This window comes from Xiphophorus couchianus, chromosome 16 (genome assembly GCF_001444195.1).
Source record: "Xiphophorus couchianus chromosome 16, X_couchianus-1.0, whole genome shotgun sequence".
Taxonomy (NCBI): domain Eukaryota; kingdom Metazoa; phylum Chordata; class Actinopteri; order Cyprinodontiformes; family Poeciliidae; genus Xiphophorus; species Xiphophorus couchianus.
The window spans coordinates 7501-15000 of record NC_040243.1 but is presented as its reverse complement, the minus strand read 5'-3'; positions in this window follow the sequence as shown (position 1 = coordinate 15000).

Below are 7500 nucleotides of genomic sequence, written 5' to 3'. Positions count from 1 at the left end.
GGTCAAAAAGGCACTTTCCCGGGGACCAGGGGCTTCGAAAGTAGGATCAATAAGCCCAGAATAATGCCCCGAACACGCCTGTGTCGGTCCCGTTTTCCTGGGATAAAGTTGAATTTTCGGACCTCCAGGGACCCCACATGCAGCAGGCGGCCGTGTCCGCCGACCCTCACTGTCGTCGGCCTCGGGCTCCGGAGGCCCCGGTGATCCTTTGGCTCAACTGCCATACCAGGGGAACAGAGCCGAAAAAATTTCTAAGTGTCGGCTGGACTTAGAAAATTTCTGTGGCAGGTGAAAAATTTTCTAAGTGTCGGCGTCCAAAGCATTGCCGGCCGGCAATGGTTTGACGGATAGATAGGATTTTGGGACCTTACACAGAAAAACCCCACCGGCGGGATTATAGGGAGCAGTTGGAAAAGAGGACTTGGAGCGAAAAATGACAAAGTGTTTTGATCCAGGGCGGTTCTAGGGGTCTTCTGAAGCTCAGATAAGGCCGATTTATGACACTTTTTGGGCTTTTTCCAGCATTTTAAGCCCTTTTCCCAGATTAGGGTAAGGTGTGGGGAAACTCTTGCCTGCCCGACGACAGGAGAGTGATGCACGGGCCATCCCGCGCCCCCACACAGCCTCCCGCCACGCCGTCTGTCTCCAACTGACACACACAAGCCTTCCGTTCTCTTCCTCGTCCGTTAAATTTGAATTTGAGTTTGTTACTCTTTGTTGCCCCCTAGTGCTCAGTATACGACGTTTCGACTTTTTCTGTGTCTTCATCAGGTATGTATTTATTTCTTTCTGTTTCTGTTTCTTACGGCCCCCTCTTTAATATTATTCCTGCAACTTAAATTTTGTTAGGCACCCCCTGTGATACTGTTCTTCATTCTTTTTAAATAAAATGTTCACATGGACTTACAAAAAATGCAGAAATTATTTGAATTGACACACCAGGATTGGTTTGAAACAAAAGGTAAGTGACGTTGCACAAGCACGTAAGCATCCACACACATTTAGGATAAGGACACATCAGGTAAGTACACACACATATATTTAGGGTGGGGTCAAAGGTCAAGGGTTAGGTTTAGGCATCACACATACACTCATCCACGTATACAGACACTGAGGTTAGGTTAAGGGAAAACACAGAGGGTAAGGATATAGAATAAAAAAATATATAAAAAAATAAATAAAAATAAAAAGAGAAAGAAAAAGTCAGCTGGATACTGGACAGCGGGCAGGTGAACAGTGCGGAGGCTCGTGAGGCACTGGCCGGTTAGGTGTGGGGAAACTCTTGCCTGCCCGACGACAGGAGAGTGATGCACGGGCCATCCCGCGCCCCCACACAGCCTCCCGCCACGCCGTCTGTCTCCAACTGACACACACAAGCCTTCCGTTCTCTTCCTCGTCCGTTAAATTTGAATTTGAGTTTGTTACTCTTTGTTGCCCCCTAGTGCTCAGTATACGACGTTTCGACTTTTTCTGTGTCTTCATCAGGTATGTATTTATTTCTTTCTGTTTCTGTTTCTTACGGCCCCCTCTTTAATATTATTCCTGCAACTTAAATTTTGTTAGGCACCCCCTGTGATACTGTTCTTCATTCTTTTTAAATAAAATGTTCACATGGACTTACAAAAAATGCAGAAATTATTTGAATTGACACACCAGGATTGGTTTGAAACAAAAGGTAAGTGACGTTGCACAAGCACGTAAGCATCCACACACATTTAGGATAAGGACACATCAGGTAAGTACACACACATATATTTAGGGTGGGGTCAAAGGTCAAGGGTTAGGTTTAGGCATCACACATACACTCATCCACGTATACAGACACTGAGGTTAGGTTAAGGGAAAACACAGAGGGTAAGGATATAGAATAAAAAAATATATAAAAAAATAAATAAAAATAAAAAGAGAAAGAAAAAGTCAGCTGGATACTGGACAGCGGGCAGGTGAACAGTGCGGAGGCTCGTGAGGCACTGGCCGGTTAGGTGTGGGGAAACTCTTGCCTGCCCGACGACAGGAGAGTGATGCACGGGCCATCCCGCGCCCCCACACAGCCTCCCGCCACGCCGTCTGTCTCCAACTGACACACACAAGCCTTCCGTTCTCTTCCTCGTCCGTTAAATTTGAATTTGAGTTTGTTACTCTTTGTTGCCCCCTAGTGCTCAGTATACGACGTTTCGACTTTTTCTGTGTCTTCATCAGGTATGTATTTATTTCTTTCTGTTTCTGTTTCTTACGGCCCCCTCTTTAATATTATTCCTGCAACTTAAATTTTGTTAGGCACCCCCTGTGATACTGTTCTTCATTCTTTTTAAATAAAATGTTCACATGGACTTACAAAAAATGCAGAAATTATTTGAATTGACACACCAGGATTGGTTTGAAACAAAAGGTAAGTGACGTTGCACAAGCACGTAAGCATCCACACACATTTAGGATAAGGACACATCAGGTAAGTACACACACATATATTTAGGGTGGGGTCAAAGGTCAAGGGTTAGGTTTAGGCATCACACATACACTCATCCACGTATACAGACACTGAGGTTAGGTTAAGGGAAAACACAGAGGGTAAGGATATAGAATAAAAAAATATATAAAAAAAAAATAAATAAAAATAAAAAGAGAAAGAAAAAGTCAGCTGGATACTGGACAGCGGGCAGGTGAACAGTGCGGAGGCTCGTGAGGCACTGGCCGGTTAGGTGTGGGGAAACTCTTGCCTGCCCGACGACAGGAGAGTGATGCACGGGCCATCCCGCGCCCCCACACAGCCTCCCGCCACGCCGTCTGTCTCCAACTGACACACACAAGCCTTCCGTTCTCTTCCTCGTCCGTTAAATTTGAATTTGAGTTTGTTACTCTTTGTTGCCCCCTAGTGCTCAGTATACGACGTTTCGACTTTTTCTGTGTCTTCATCAGGTATGTATTTATTTCTTTCTGTTTCTGTTTCTTACGGCCCCCTCTTTAATATTATTCCTGCAACTTAAATTTTGTTAGGCACCCCCTGTGATACTGTTCTTCATTCTTTTTAAATAAAATGTTCACATGGACTTACAAAAAATGCAGAAATTATTTGAATTGACACACCAGGATTGGTTTGAAACAAAAGGTAAGTGACGTTGCACAAGCACGTAAGCATCCACACACATTTAGGATAAGGACACATCAGGTAAGTACACACACATATATTTAGGGTGGGGTCAAAGGTCAAGGGTTAGGTTTAGGCATCACACATACACTCATCCACGTATACAGACACTGAGGTTAGGTTAAGGGAAAACACAGAGGGTAAGGATATAGAATAAAAAAATATATAAAAAAAAAATAAATAAAAATAAAAAGAGAAAGAAAAAGTCAGCTGGATACTGGACAGCGGGCAGGTGAACAGTGCGGAGGCTCGTGAGGCACTGGCCGGTTAGGTGTGGGGAAACTCTTGCCTGCCCGACGACAGGAGAGTGATGCACGGGCCATCCCGCGCCCCCACACAGCCTCCCGCCACGCCGTCTGTCTCCAACTGACACACACAAGCCTTCCGTTCTCTTCCTCGTCCGTTAAATTTGAATTTGAGTTTGTTACTCTTTGTTGCCCCCTAGTGCTCAGTATACGACGTTTCGACTTTTTCTGTGTCTTCATCAGGTATGTATTTATTTCTTTCTGTTTCTGTTTCTTACGGCCCCCTCTTTAATATTATTCCTGCAACTTAAATTTTGTTAGGCACCCCCTGTGATACTGTTCTTCATTCTTTTTAAATAAAATGTTCACATGGACTTACAAAAAATGCAGAAATTATTTGAATTGACACACCAGGATTGGTTTGAAACAAAAGGTAAGTGACGTTGCACAAGCACGTAAGCATCCACACACATTTAGGATAAGGACACATCAGGTAAGTACACACACATATATTTAGGGTGGGGTCAAAGGTCAAGGGTTAGGTTTAGGCATCACACATACACTCATCCACGTATACAGACACTGAGGTTAGGTTAAGGGAAAACACAGAGGGTAAGGATATAGAATAAAAAAATATATAAAAAAATAAATAAAAATAAAAAGAGAAAGAAAAAGTCAGCTGGATACTGGACAGCGGGCAGGTGAACAGTGCGGAGGCTCGTGAGGCACTGGCCGGTTAGGTGTGGGGAAACTCTTGCCTGCCCGACGACAGGAGAGTGATGCACGGGCCATCCCGCGCCCCCACACAGCCTCCCGCCACGCCGTCTGTCTCCAACTGACACACACAAGCCTTCCGTTCTCTTCCTCGTCCGTTAAATTTGAATTTGAGTTTGTTACTCTTTGTTGCCCCCTAGTGCTCAGTATACGACGTTTCGACTTTTTCTGTGTCTTCATCAGGTATGTATTTATTTCTTTCTGTTTCTGTTTCTTACGGCCCCCTCTTTAATATTATTCCTGCAACTTAAATTTTGTTAGGCACCCCCTGTGATACTGTTCTTCATTCTTTTTAAATAAAATGTTCACATGGACTTACAAAAAATGCAGAAATTATTTGAATTGACACACCAGGATTGGTTTGAAACAAAAGGTAAGTGACGTTGCACAAGCACGTAAGCATCCACACACATTTAGGATAAGGACACATCAGGTAAGTACACACACATATATTTAGGGTGGGGTCAAAGGTCAAGGGTTAGGTTTAGGCATCACACATACACTCATCCACGTATACAGACACTGAGGTTAGGTTAAGGGAAAACACAGAGGGTAAGGATATAGAATAATAAAAAAATATATAAAAAAATAAATAAAAATAAAAAGAGAAAGAAAAAGTCAGCTGGATACTGGACAGCGGGCAGGTGAACAGTGCGGAGGCTCGTGAGGCACTGGCCGGTTAGGTGTGGGGAAACTCTTGCCTGCCCGACGACAGGAGAGTGATGCACGGGCCATCCCGCGCCCCCACACAGCCTCCCGCCACGCCGTCCGTCTCCAACTGACACACACAAGCCTTCCGTTCTCTTCCTCGTCCGCTAAATTTGAATTTGAGTCTCTTTAATATTATTCCTGCAACTTAAATTTTGTTAGGCACCCCCTGTGATACTGTTCTTCATTCTTTTTAAATAAAATGTTCACATGGACTTACAAAAAATGCAGAAATTATTTGAATTGACACACCAGGATTGGTTTGAAACAAAAGGTAAGTGACGTTGCACAAGCACGTAAGCATCCACACACATTTAGGATAAGGACACATCAGGTAAGTACACACACATATATTTAGGGTGGGGTCAAAGGTCAAGGGTTAGGTTTAGGCATCACACATACACTCATCCACGTAGGGTTAGGGCGGCCCGCCCCGTCCGCGGGGCCCAGAACGAAAGTCACTCCGGGCCACGACGGCTCGGACAGGCACCTCACGCCAGTCGCACCGCCTTACCAGGGGCGCGGAGCTGAGAAAATGTCTAAGTGTCGGCCGGACTCGGCGCGATGGTCTTTGACCGGATAACGCCTGCCTTACCAGGGGCGCGGAGCTGAGAAAATGTCTAAGTGTCGGCCGGACTCGGCGCGATGGTCTTTGACCGGATAACGCCTGCCTTACCAGGGGCGCGGAGCTGAGAAAATGTCTAAGTGTCGGCCGGACTCGGCGCGATGGTCTTTGACCGGATAACGCCTGCCTTACCAGGGGCACGAGCCTCCGGGCCTTGCGTGCTGGGGGGGGTCCAGTCCGAGTAGGGGTGCTTAACAGTGGGAGGCCCCGGATCGGAGGGGGCGTGAGGTCGTGTGGATGTCTGTCCGGGCCGGTGGTCGTCCAGGCCGGGGGTCCTGGAGCCGGCAGGCGGGCCTCGGAGGCCCGAAGTCCGGCTAGTGTGATGTTGGACTTCCATAAAAATGTTTAAAAACGCATCTCCCCGGGGCAAGCCGTATATTGCCGGAAAGGCCAGAGTCTGGAGAGTAGCCTGGTGCGGTCGTTTGGCTCCTGGGACGCCCGCAGGAGGAATTAAAAATCGAAAACCGTAATTGGTCAAAGCGGTCAAAAAGGCACTTCCCCGGGGACCAGGGGCTTCGAAAGTAGGATCAATAAGCCCAGAATAATGCCCCGAACACGCCTGTGTCGGTCCCGTTTTCCTGGGACAAAGTTGAATTTTCGGACCTCCAGGGACCCCACATGCAGCAGGCGGCCGTGTCCGCAGCACCTCACTGTCGCCGGACTCGGGCCTCCGGAGGCCCCGGTGATTTTCGACCTCCATAAATTTTTTTAAAAACGCATTTCCCCCGGGAATGCCGTATATTGCCGGAAAGGCCAGAGTCTGGAGAGTAGCCTGGTGCGGTCGTTTGGCTCCTGGGACGCCCGCAGGAGGAATTAAAAATCGAAAACCGTAATTGGTCAAAGCGGTCAAAAAGGCACTTTCCCGGGGACCAGGGGCTTCGAAAGTAGGATCAATAAGCCCAGAATAATGCCCCGAACACGCCTGTGTCGGTCCCGTTTTCCTGGGACAAAGTTGAATTTTCGGACCTCCAGGGACCCCACATGCAGCAGGCGGCCGTGTCCGCAGCACCTCACTGTCGCCGGACTCGGGCCTCCGGAGGCCCCGGTGATTTTCGACCTCCATAAATTTTTTTAAAAACGCATTTCCCCCGGGAATGCCGTATATTGCCGGAAAGGCCAGAGTCTGGAGAGTAGCCTGGTGCGGTCGTTTGGCTCCTGGGACGCCCGCAGGAGGAATTAAAAATCGAAAACCGTAATTGGTCAAAGCGGTCAAAAAGGCACTTTCCCGGGGACCAGGGGCTTCGAAAGTAGGATCAATAAGCCCAGAATAATGCCCCGAACACGCCTGTGTCGGTCCCGTTTTCCTGGGACAAAGTTGAATTTTCGGACCTCCAGGGACCCCACATGCAGCAGGCGGCCGTGTCCGCCGACCCTCACTGTCGTCGGCCTCGGGCTCCGGAGGCCCCGGTGATCCTTTGGCTCAACTGCCATACCAGGGGAACAGAGCCGAAAAAATTTCTAAGTGTCGGCTGGACTTAGAAAATTTCTGTGGCGGGTGAAAAATTTTCTAAGTGTCGGCGTCCAAAGCATTGCCGGCCGGCAATGGTTTGACGGATAGATAGGATTTTGGGACCTTACACAGAAAAACCCCACCGGCGGGATTATAGGGAGCAGTTGGAAAAGAGGACTTGGAGCGAAAAATGACAAAGTGTTTTGATCCAGGGCGGTTCTAGGGGTCTTCTGAAGCTCAGATAAGGCCGATTTATGACACTTTTTGGGCTTTTTCCAGCATTTTAAGCCCTTTTCCCAGATTTTTCGCTCTGGTTCTCTGGATCTTCGAGGCAGTAACGCTGCGGGCTCAGGCCGCTCCGGTGAGTCTCCTCGGTCCTTCTGATGGGCCTGGCGGTTCTCTGGGTCGGTTCTGAGCTCCGTGGAAGCGAGCAAGCACAGGCAAAGGTGGACCTGGCTCAGGCCGAATTCGGTGCGCTGCGGGCGGCTTCACGGTTGTCCCAAGTGCCCGTTGGAGGTCTGAGCTCCAGGTTTGACCCTTCCATACATACACC